We start from the raw sequence: 12,965 nt of genomic DNA, 5'->3' as shown, positions 1-12,965 counted from the left end.
CACTGTATGAAATCAAATTATGGAGCAATCATTCATTGTTCCTGTTGTCAAATGGAGTTGTACCATTGTTGGTGGGGATATGGGCTCAATGGCCGGCCTGTGCTCCAGCAACCAAGCACAACACTGAGGGGGCGTCGGCCACAGAGCTGCTGTGTGTTTGGGGACTATCCATTACACAATCCGAGGAAGCAGACGGATTTGATATGTCGGGGTCTGTGTCTGGATGAGGTCATTACGCATAAAGCAGAACTGCAGGCCCATCACACCAGCAATAATCACATACACACACACACGCAGAGGGGCATAAGCACACAAACAGTCACACACTCTCATGGGTTTCCATAGCAACTCCAAACAAACAGTCCGTGCATGTGGTGACCCCACCCCAGCTGAGAAAAAAGGGAGAAACCGAGGCAGTGAGGCAAAAAGCAGGAGCGAAGACGAAGACTGCAGATGATACAAGTAATATAGAAAAAATGGAAAACGTATTAAAACATAAAACATTTGAATACAGATCAAAACTAATACGAATACATCAAGAAGGACTGCATGTTAAAAACTGAGCGGAATAGGTGGGTGGTGTCTGAGATGTGTTTGGGGAGGAAGTTCTTAGCTAAGACATTAAAAACATCATAAGCATCAAAGAAACCCTTCACCATATGAAACCATTTACCCCTCCACATAAAGGTCCTAATCTGTGTTGAACTTTAAGTTTAACCATGCGTTCATATTCTTAAAATTGCTCCTAAATTTGCAAACAAACACAAAATCTCCACAACACAGAATCTCTCATTTTAGTTACTCGGAAAGACTCGATTTCACAAGAAGGCAGGGGAATTGTGAAACAACCTCATCCCACCAGTATCCCACGGGCCTCTTATGTTGTTTCACCACACAGGTCAGATCCTGAACACACAGCGACCACACATCGACTGCCCCCTCCCACCCCCACCCCACCCCCCACCACCACAAAAGGCCTGTTCAATCACCTTAGAGGACCAGAAAGAGAAAAGGGAACAGACCAACAATAGACATGCAGCTTGCATCAAAGTGAAGGCCGATTATTGAGGCTTTCCAACTTCCAAGGTCAATCAAGGTTGAGCACGCCCACATCCGCACATTAAAAGGATGCTGGCATTTAGATGTTTTGTTGGCTGAACAAAAGTCACCACATTTGGCATTTTCCTCTGTGCTTTGCAAAGTTCATCCTGCCTATATTAAACATGTGACCGTTGCTGGAGAAAGGTTAGAGGTCACAGCTTCCACCCTGGTCGTAAGAACTGATGACAAACCTCTATGTGTTTCACTGTGTTATACTTGTGTGAATTCGGTAGAAATTAACCAGCATAGATAGCAGGATACTGATGTCATTTAAAAGAAATGTTTTACTACAGTTCACATGAAATGGGCTATCTACTGTATCTTTTCACATAGGTTTCCATTGATGCAGGATGAAACTCCATATTTTACTTCTTGTCAATAAATCCATCTACAGTATCTCCAATGGCATTTACTCATCATCAAATGTCTATTGCCTGTTGATGCTGGTGTGCATAACAGCAAAGAGTGGAAAGATGCAAATAACCAAACACAACCGTGATGCAAGTAACGACCGACCAAAACGAACATTTAGCTGACTCATTTTAGCAAGATCAGTTCAATTAGCTCAAACATTTAAGATAAACAGGTCCATGCCAAAAGTGAAACACTGACAGTTGTGTTCCAAGTCGCAAAAACTACTCACAAGACTTTCTGGACTGCAGCGTGGACTCATGTGGATCGAATGTGTGGTCTCCGCAGACTGGAGCTCAGCCAGGGGCGCTTTGATGAGGTCTTGTTTTATTTGAAAGGAAATCTCAGCACGTCTCTACCACAACAGGAAAGGAAACAAGCAGAGTTCTTCTCAGAGAGTCACTGTCACTGTGCTGCGCTTTGACCCTTTCTATCACATCTGACCGCTCAATGACACACTGTCAGACAACCAGGAAAGACAGCCCTCTGAATGTGTGTGTGTGTTTCCGGGACTACCGGGGCTCAAGCCTCAGGGGTTGCGACACGAATCCATACAAAGCATCCATCATGGAAAAGCAAAGTGGCAGCAACTGATGCTGATGACATCCAGAAGGTCAGTCTTCTTGCTGCACGGCCCGCGGGGTTCTTCCTCGCCTCGTCGACAGTTCATTCACACAGCATTGCCGTCGTGGAGAGTCCAACAAACATGGCTTAAGATGAAAGAATTTGAGCTTTGAGGAGGAAATGGGTCCATTTAGCTGGTGTTTATAGTAGCTGTCAAAAGTACAAGAGTCTCTGTGCAAAGAGTGAAACGATGGTGACAAGTCATGGCACTAAAAATCCACTGACCTCTCCTTCAAGTGTCAAATCTGTTGCACCTGCTGTATTGTTATCACAGCCAACTGGGTTTACTGACCAACATCTCACAGCATGAAAACAACTTCTTAGACTGGAGAACTGGAGAAGTATCATCAACAGCGATCGTGCTCCGTCGAAAGAATTCACTCTCATGCCACCAGGTGGGCGTTACCTGCCCCCACCCAGGAAGACAAACCGTTACTCCAGGTCATTCTTCCCTCTGCCATTAAGCCGCTGAATGCTGTTTCTCATGTGCAATATACTTTGTCACTTTACTCTAGTTGAGAGCAACAAACTTGTGCAATACACTTAGGCACTTTACTTATTTACCTGACTGTTTTCTATTTTCCTTTAAGTTGGTTTTTACTCAAGCTAATTTGCATATTTTAATTTTTTATTCCCTGCTTGCCGCACACTGTGCTCCCTTGTCTGAGAATGTATGTAAATAAATGTTTGTCTTAAGCAGGATTTTTCCTATGCTACATTTTTACCTTAATTAAAAAGCTCTGGAGTAATTGTGATTAACTACATGACTTGTGATTTATTACGAGTGAGAATGGAGGCTCTCTGCCTTCCAGTGGGCGTCTCATGGCTGAAAACCAACCTTGCAACATCAGTGTAGTAGGCTACCCCTTGATCCCAGCTCTCCTCTCTGCAAACGTGCTCTGTAACCTGTAATCTTTTGTTTATGACAGATAAGACTACAAAAACATACACGTCATAACATTGTATATGTTATATAACGTTATCCACCGATCCATGTATTGATTTTTCACCGGCTTCATTGTAAACAAATGCACATGGATGAGAGGAGGGTTAGCAAAACAGTGGAAAAGTCGGTGGCTGTAAGAACTGAATTGCCCTTCTGGGACAAATAAAGCAATCTGAATCTGAATCTAAATCTGAACAGCAAAAGAAGGATTTTAAGCTTTTCTTTTATCACTTGTTGTATTGTGGCAGAAGTAAATGTGATGAAACTGACTTCCAGCTTTGTAAGTTTTCTTCCCACAGTCTTTTTGGAGCACATGGGACCTACTTGAATCCCATATGTAATTACTGTGCAGAGACACTTTTGGGATGCCAGGGCCTCGACTTGTGGTCAGACATCCTGCTGTCATTTAAGCTACATTTCCCCATTTGTGGTCTGTGTAATTAATTCTATTCATCCTTTTTTCATCTCATTCTTCTTATCACAGTTATTTTCTGGCTGTCCAAATGTGTGTGAAGGAAGGACAAGCTTCCTGTCAGGATGTGAGGTCCAGCAGGGGGACGGTGGCACATAGCCAGAAGTCACAACTTTCTGCTGAAACCAAGTGCGTCCGAGTGGAGTGTGTTTGTGCGTCCTTGAGTGTGTGTGTGTGTGTGTGTGGGTTGCATGCACTCATGTGCAATTGTCCGTGTCCTGATTGCTCTGACCACTCACTGAGCAGTCAGATACATGCCATTTCATCAACTGTTGGAAATTCTTCGCAGACATCAAAGAGATCTCATATTCATACAGTATCAGACTCTTTCATTCATCAACTCTGACACAGCAGAGCCTCAGATTAAACCCCAATAGAGCCAATTTATCAGCATCTACCCTGCACCATCATCATAGCGGAAGGCTTCAGTGGTCTATACGGACCAAGATAATTAGACCACCAAGGAAGAGAATAATTCTCCTGAGCCTGGGCCTCATAGATGCCTCTTTCTTCCTCATTTCAACCAGCTACTTTCATCTCCTTTGCCTGTGTTCCAGCTCACCAAACCCTTCATTCTTTCCTCCTTTCACTATTATTCATGCTTGCATCCACTTATTTCCCCTCTCTACCTGTCTAAATTTAGAGAGATCATTCAGAGCAAAGAAAAAAGGAGCACAATCTCTCATGCTTACGCTTTGTTGACCATGAAATCTAACTGTGACATTTCACATCGGGACAGACCGGGGGCTTAAGTGACACAGTGAAATACTGTGAAATCACAATTCTCCTGAAGCAAGTCGGTGTCAATGGCTGCCGGGCGTATGGGTAATCGTCCACTATCACATGTTGTTGAAAGCAGATTCCAATGACGTTGGCATCATTGGCACAATCACACTTTAATTGGCCATCTGACACCGGCTGCATTTTCAAGGAATTGGATTGGGTATGTGGGTGTGTGAACTATTTAGTTGCCAGAGTAACAACACGTTTCTTTGTAATCGTACAAATGACCCCACATGTGTTACCGACTGTACAGATGTGGATGAGCGTTTTCCACGTATGTTTGCAAAAGAAGGTCCAGCTGTTTCCTCACACGCCTCTCACATTCCCACTCACACACCAGTGCACACACAAACAACCGTCCTTCCCGGTCAGAAAGAGCTTAGAGGATATCCAGAGAAGAGAAGCAGTGTATTATTGTGGCAGCGTATTGTTCCTGACAACCAGTGTGTCTTATGACTCACAGTCACCACAGTGACCAAGGCCTAGTGATGCAATCAGGAAGGAAAACTTTGAAGCATGGGTGAACCAAGTGACAACCGCTACAGCTGAGTGCTAAAGTAAATGTGCCTGAAACTGCTGTTCCCCTGTGACTACGCTTAGACGCTTAGGGAAACAACTCATTTTGTCAAAGTTTTTACAGACAGTGGTTCATCTTCTGTTTTATGTCTGTACCTCCAAATCTACCACAAATTGTCAAAAAACAATGGACAATTTAAAGGGCCCATATTATGCAAAATCCACTTTCTACTGGTTTTGTAGCGGTCCTATGTGTTCCCGTGGCCTTTCTATGCAGGGATGCAAACGGGTCAGGACCAAAAAAGAGAGGAATTGTCTGGCGTGGGGGGGGGGAGGGGGGTGCTCACCATTAACAAATGATTACATTACAATATCATGGAAAAGTCAAGTTCCAGTAGTTCAACCCCCCAACCAAGTATTGATTGATTGATTATAGACATAGTTTTCAGAAGGCCAACATTTCTATATTAAAAATGCTTTAAAAAAAAAATCCTTTGCAATATTTCCATTTTGGAGATACTGATTTTTAGGTCTTCACTGAATGTTAGTCATAATTATTACTATTAAAATAAACTGAATAAATAAAGACATGGGATGTTTCATTCAGTGTGTAATGGACATATAGGCCTATATAATGTGTTAGTTTCACTTTAATTGAACACATTCTACATCGCGGAGGCAACGTCTTTCCTTCACCTCTGAAACGGGGCAGAGCTCCGTGGAAACACCTGCCTGACACAGCAACGTAGGGAACCGTGCATGTCCACGGCCACAGCTCCACGGACATGCACGGGGGAAAAAACGGCGTCGCCGTCGCACCGACTGCACGCGGATATGCGCCGCTTATGAGCGAGCATGTCGTGCGTCTACATTGGAGGTCGGCTGTTATCAGTATAATCAGAGACCATGAATGAGTTTGCCTCAGTTTCACGTGATTGTCACTGTCAGCCTGTTAGAAAAACATTTTACTGACCCCAGCTGAGACGCTGAGACCCCCCCTCCCCAAAACAAAAACTCTTCGGATCTGAACGATTCACACAAGTCACCTAATTGGTCATGAAAAAAGCGAGTTTCACTTTTCGGCGCGCTGTTTGCATCCCTGTCTATGACGCCTGGAGGTGAAAAAATTCTGTTGACTCCCTTAAAGCAGAAGTAAGCGATATGTTTGTGTTAATCTAAGTCTTAAATAGTTGTATCTTCTGACAGCAATCACTTCTATAGAGTGTTTGGTCTGAAACACGGGTCTGTCAGTCACTCTGCTCTGAGCCCAGGAGAAAACTTTTCTTGTGGTGACGTAGGGACGAGGACCAATAGATCCATGACGAGGACGGGGGCTGCTAACTCATCGGCTGACAAGAAGTGTCACTTACTTCTGCTTTAATTGATTGCTACACTTTTTGAGATCGTGTCTCCAACGGGCGAATTGGAAGTGCTGTGCAGCTTGATGTCACGAAGCACCGAACTCAAGTGACTCCACCTCCCGGTACTTCCTTATCCTCTCCCTGGGCCAGTCTGGAAACGTGAGCTCCGCCCGCTGAGACATTTCTGTAACAGCGACAGTCGCGAAAAATCTATTCATGGCGGACGTAATTTATTTGTGGCCTATCAGTGAACACGTCGTCGGGCTGTGACATACAGGGCTGGCGTCGGCAGCCGAGTCACAGCCACAACACCAGCTAAACCTCAAAAAATGTTTCCTCAAATTTGAGGCGGAGTGGCCACCCTGTTTACCACAGAGATGTCGTGTGCGGTCATATGACTACCTGGCTCCGTCTGATTGGACGTCGCCAGTGGCTGCATTTGATTGGTGAAACACTGTCATGTGACAGAGTATCTGTTGGAAGCAGCCAGAGGAGCGGCCTCATTAAAACAAAACAAACAGATTGCGCATTAGATCAATAAAAAAGTAGCGAGTATGTGTGTGTGTGTGTGTGTAAAATCGGCAAGAAAACAAAACATCGCCGATCGTCCTTCCAATCGCCGATAGACGATTGGATCGCCAATCGGCACAACCCTATCACGGACTGAAGAATATTGGAACGGTACCGCTTCTCATCAGTACAGCGGTCCTCATCACAGAATGAGAGACATCTGAACGAGGAAGTCTCCTCTTCCGGCGCTAAACCACCTCAATATTCTCCGGTAGCTTCACCATGCACAGTTTGTGCTGCTCCTCAGTTTCACTTGTTTTTTTATTTGACAGTTTCACACAGAACTTTCTGATGGCTGTAGGAGTCCATGTATCTCCTTCTGCCACAGTAAAAAAGGGACATTTACATTTTTTCAGACAAGATGAGAGTCTCAGAAACTTTTTTTTTTCTTTTTGGAAATCAATCCCTATTCTGTCAACACTGGCACATGCACCTGTAGTGAAAACCACACCCTCTCCCCGTGACGGCTGTGGAGTGGACGGTGTGGACAGACACAGAAATGGCTTGTTCACAGGAGATGCTGAGATGTAGAGCTGCAGATTGCCTTGGGGACAATACACTAGGAATACAGTATGGCTGGACAACTTAGACCCATGTGAAATGGTTGAAAAACAGCATAATGGGACCTTTAAGGCGGAGATACATTTTGGCATCAGACTTGTCTTGCTTGTCCCATCTCAGTCAAGATCGTAACAAAGACCAAATTGAAATCTGTGATTAAAACCAACAAAATCATGCAGCCACCCTGGACCTTCATCACTCTTTGTCTTCATCTATTTTCATCTCTCTACTGTCAAAACTGAAATACAGGCACCCGATGCCCAATGTCACAGATCAACACCGTGGCTTTTGGTGTAGCATCCAGGAGCTTAGCACTACATTTTTCATTGAAGACCAATACAACAGTTTCCAATTTCCATTTCCATGCCAAGGGACATGGTCCAGCTCTGAACTGGTAGAAAGCACATCGGTGGCGCTTACTCGTGATGTCTGACTTGCTTTGTCTCAAACACATTCCTGCTCTCTTCTCTACTTGGCATGATGACAGGGGGATCTACAGTCTCCATGGCTGATCATCACACGTGTCACTGTCACTTCAGACAGTCGGGGAACACACCAAAGGATATAATGACAGGTATTTTAAAGCCACTTTAGACACGGAGGCCTCTCAAAAGACACAGTAAGAGCAAAGCAGGCAAAGGAAGGATTACACAACTGATGGCGGATGATAAAGCACAAGGGATTATCTTTTCAACCTTCAGTCTTAGAAGTCTGATCACTCAGATGTTAATTCAAGAAAAACTCCTGCGGACTAATGGTTAGGAACTACAGCTTGTCACTGTGCATCAGCATCAACTCAAATTGGCTTGGCTCACTGGTCTGGGAATTTCTAAAAATGTGATTCCTCATTTAGTGTGACAAGAGCATTTTATTGAGACTAAAGTCGTCCAGGGTCAAACTTAAAAGCAAACCATTTGCACCTGCTGGGCTCCCTCTCTTATCCAGGGAGGATGAGCTGTGTACAATACAAGAAACCGGTTGCTATTGTTGCAGTGTCAACAAAACCAATTTGCTGAACATTCATGTCTACAGTCCAAGGCCTCAGAGTGGTTCAGATGTACTATTTATAGTCTAACCTGAATGCTTTAAGTACTTACACTTGTTCTGAATGGCCACACCCCAAAGTGGAGGGTGAAACCACAACCATCGGTTCTTCTTGGCCAGACCCGACTGTCTCCTCTATCCACCCCCTTTATCAAAGTCTAGACAGCATGAAGTGGGAATGATTGTCAAATTTTCTGTTCTGGACGATTTCAGAATTGGACGAGATGTGGCAAACACTGTTAGATGTTCTCACAAGTGAAGCACAAAGCAGCCTCTGCAATTCGAACTAAAACTCGTGATTTTAAGTGAGCACAGCTTTTTTTCCCTTGACATCATAATCTTTAAAAATACATGAAATCAAGGAAAAAGCTTGATGGGAATGACTTATCTCCTGCTATTCCAAGGCTCTTTGACTGATCAATGGTTAAACTTATTTAGGAACTTCAGCACATGGGAATGATGTTTCCAGCAGTTTACTTATCCAAACCCAAGATGAACCTTGAAGTGGAAATTGTTTCATATTTTCAAAGATGAGGAAAAAGATGTTTCTCTCCAAGTAATACCAAACATATTTGACTTCACGTCTTTAGTTTAAAGGCAATGCAGCTCACCCCCGGCACTAATGTCAGACATGCATTGTCATAACTTAAATTGGCATCACAGACGTGTAATCTGACACTGGATCTATGTCAAACGCCACCACCCTCCGGCAGGGAACATTTAGGCGGGAGGAAAACGCAGGGTCTCATGTTACGTCTCAATTAGCCACCGATTTGTTGGCGAGGTAGGTAAATGCCGGGATCACCCCCAGGGTCCACATTGCAGTGTCACTTTCAATTAGACACGATCAAACACAGGGAAATGAAGAGAGGAAGAGAAAGAGGGAGAAACAGAGATGTGGAGTGACCTCACTGAGGCCTGTTGCTGCAATCTCTGTCTCCTGGCCTACGACTGGGGGAGTATCAGCAGTGAGAAAAATCACTTTGATACATTTTTCAGCTGCGCAAGACGATACCACAGCTATGCACCGAGAAATTCCACGACTCTCCTTTTCCCTCCTCATCCTCCCCGGCTGACAGCACCATCCTCATCCCTCAATCCCTCCCCCTGTGGTGTCTTTACAATCTCCTCATCCATTATCGTTGGTTATTAGATAAAGGACGACAGGAAGATGAAGGGACGGGTGGATGGGAAGCAGAACACAACAGTTGGCCCTGCTACTGTGACATCAGACAGTAGATGAAGCGTCGTCACTGCACAAGAAAGAAGGAAGAGTTCTTCTTTAAAGTTGAGACGGTGACTTGACTAAGCTCCACTTTTCTATTGGACAAAATGAGCCGATCAGCGTCTTCACATCTCGGCCTCGCTCCGCTCCTTTCTTGCCTCCAGCCCGAGTGTGAATCCATCCGTCTCTAATCCTCTTCCTGTACGGCTCACTGAAACCTCAACGCTCATTTGTGCGACTCTTTGTCTGGCATCCAGTAGAGGGTGTCTGCCTCTCCCCCTCCTCTCTCTCTCATACTCTCCATTCATCCCTCCATCCTCCATTTCCCTCTTTCAACCACTTCCGCTCTCCCTCCATCCCCCCGGTTCCCCCTCCACCCGTCTGTCCTCTGCTTCGCTCATTCCTACCCTCTCCCCTCATCTGTCTTTCATCTCCTTGGTCCTCCATCAGGTCCTCCTTCCCGCTCGCACTCTGTCCACTCTCTTTCCTCGCTGAGAGGACAGTGCAGCGTCCTGGCAGCTCTCCACCCTCGAAGCCTGGGCGGAAAAATAAACAAGCGTCCACATGTTCCCAAGGAATTTTAATGACTTCCATAACTCTTGCTTCTTTACCTGCCAAACCCCAGGCAGAGTGAGGGAAGTAGTGGACTCTGGACAAGGCAGTTTAGCAGCACGGATGACAAGCTTTGTGAGCTTGAGCCAAGTAGTATCCTTTGAAGCAGCATTTAAATAGGCTGGACTTTTCTCCAGCTAGAAACAATATAGTCAAATCAATGATCTGAGAGATTCAACTACAACACGTCACATCTTTCATCATTTTCAAAAAGTTGAACAGCAGCATGGAAAATCAACAGTGCAGATCTCACACACACACACACACAGACACAGTCATCAATACTGACCAGCGGAATAGAGGGACCTTAAACGCCCCATTGCGTCGGCCTGGTTTAGCACATATTAGATGCCGAGTGCCATGTTGCATCGTGATTAGTTCAGCCTCACAGCACAGGATAACTGACCCATGATATTATGGCACCACTTTGGAGCAGGACCAAACCATGACTATCTGTGTCCTCATCCGAGCTGTCACTGCACTAAAGAGGTCTGACATTTGATAGGAGAGATTAATTAAACAAGTTCTCCGATGGTGAACTTGTAGCACTTCTGGCTCTGTAGCCTCTCTGTGGTTTGGAGTTTGTCGTCCGCCTCAGTCTTGAGTTACTACGTTTATTTTGATTGAGCTATTTTCTCTCACACTGTTCTTTTACGAGGCAACGCTCTCAGGGCTGGTAAAGATACAGTTTGCTTGAAACAACCAAGTTCGTATGACAACTTGACGTCCAACCACCAAATGTGTTCATCGCTGATCAGAAAGTCCACACAAAGGGGGAGTGAATCCTCTCTGTGTCCCGGTGTTGAAATCCATGAAATCCAGATGTACGATAGAAGTCGTAGAAGTGGTTGAATGTATGATGAAAAAAAAAAGAGAGGTCTCTCCTTTGCAAAGTCGGCCAGTGGAAATGCTGGTTTTTGGAAAATTACAAACATTGTTGGGCATGGCAGTGTAACAGCCTGATGAAGACACACCTTTACGTAGACCAAACATTTTGTGCTTTTGCTATTTCTCATTAAAAACAAGTTTCCACTGGCAAACCACTGGAAGGACTTTTATTGTGAAGCAGCAGGAGCTCAGCTGTGTAGAGTAAAACGTACAGCGCGTGTCCCCCAACCTTTCCCAAAGTGTGCATGTGGTTCTTGCACATAGTTGTATGTGGTAAGGTTATGATGGGGTGGTATGTATGCACTTCCAGTCTGCAGTGACTAAGACCAGAAGTGAAGAGGCAGATTGACTGTCAGGTGGGGAAACTCTTGCTGGGAGAGTGTTTTAACTGGGGCCATGACCCGCCGGCTCTCGGGTGGAACTATACTGACCTGACCTGAGAGGAGACGAGGGCTTGATGGAGGTCTCTGTCCAGGGCCAAGACACGGCAATAAATCAGTGGAATTACTCCTGTCAGACTAAATATGAGACCTATGTATTTAAGAGCGCGAGAAACAAAAGTAGAGCTAATTCATGCATGAAGTGGCTCAAGTAAACAGCCAATTATAACTTCACACCACAGTAATGAAGTCTCACAACCACTAAGTTTTAATGTGGAGTTGTACATTGCCCAGTTTTTCACTTGGTAAACACAACTTTTTTTTCTCACCTATGTGTATGCGTGTTATGTGTGCATTCCTCTCCTGCTTGGCCTTCTCTTCACCTTCATTAGCAGCACATTACAAAATCAGACAATGTGTTTTATTACACATGTCAGCAGAGGGGAGGACCGAGCCCACTCGCCGGGCCGGTGTTTAGATTTCTGATCTCACTTATGTTTTTCTTTCCCTCTAAACCCAGGACCAGCTGCGGAGGAAATGACAATACGAGTTGAAAACAACAGAGATTAATAACATCTCCTCCCACCTACCCACACTCCCGACTCACTCATTTCTCCCTTCATGTATCTTTGTTTCTGTCCGCTCGGCTTGTTCCACCTCCCAGCCCACCTCTCAATCTGCACTTCTACTCATTTCATCTGCAGGGCTGCGACCCCTAACCCATGAAATTGATACGTCACTCTGTCTCGCACAGACTAAGGAAGCTCACACACACTCATGTATTTTGTTTCCTCTCCTCCTTTCCCTCTTTGGACCCCATCCTCTCTCATGCACAAGGAATCTGTGACGTGTTTTCTAAATTCAAGCCCACAGTGATTAGTGTGCCTTCGGGTGTGGACCCACAAAACTCCCCCAAACTTGTGATGTTGGATCATTCTAGCAGACCGCATTAAAGAGTTTTGTCCTCTATGTTTTGAACGTTTGAAAGTTTTATGTGGATAAAGCATATTCTTTTCATAAATAAGCCCCTGACTGTTATATCTTTCTTTTTTTTAAATCATCTTCCCCTTTAACCAATTTACATTCATTCCTTCTGATTTTTCTCTCCCTGACAAAAGAAGCACAGAGACATGAGACAACCACAGAGTACGGAATATCAAAATAGCATTGTTTCCAGTAAATGAGTACAAGACAGTACCAAATGGCGATCTCCTATAGCTCTAATCCAGTTTGTGCAGCAGACATAAGAGACAGAAAGAGAGGAGGCAAATTCTCACAGCTGGTTCAAGAATAACATGATTCACAGAGGATGGGAACCAACATAAACTGAGAGAGGATGGAGTTTGGAACTGAAACTTGGATGTTCTCAGAGAAATTATCCTCTTTTTGAATGATAGATCTGGATTTGATTCCTGCAGCAGCGACTAGATCCTCTGTTTCTCTTAGCTCCAACTAGATTCTAAACAATAGG

General features: G+C 44.6%; 2 protein-coding genes across 9 annotated transcripts in view; one reads left to right on the top strand and one right to left on the bottom strand.

The window, feature by feature from the left end:
- Positions 1-12,965, top strand: part of xpnpep1 (X-prolyl aminopeptidase (aminopeptidase P) 1, soluble) — a 90,961-nt gene that overhangs the window by 918 nt on the left and 77,078 nt on the right. The gene's annotated exons all lie outside the window — the stretch shown is intronic.
- Positions 1-12,965, bottom strand: part of add3a (adducin 3 (gamma) a) — a 108,555-nt gene that overhangs the window by 57,166 nt on the left and 38,424 nt on the right. The window lies entirely within an intron of this gene.

This window comes from Trachurus japonicus, chromosome 1 (genome assembly GCF_045865225.1).
Source record: "Trachurus japonicus isolate A0001 chromosome 1, Traja_1.0".
NCBI classification, from domain to species: Eukaryota; Metazoa; Chordata; class Actinopteri; order Carangiformes; family Carangidae; genus Trachurus; species Trachurus japonicus.
This window is presented reverse-complemented; position numbering and strand designations above follow the sequence as displayed.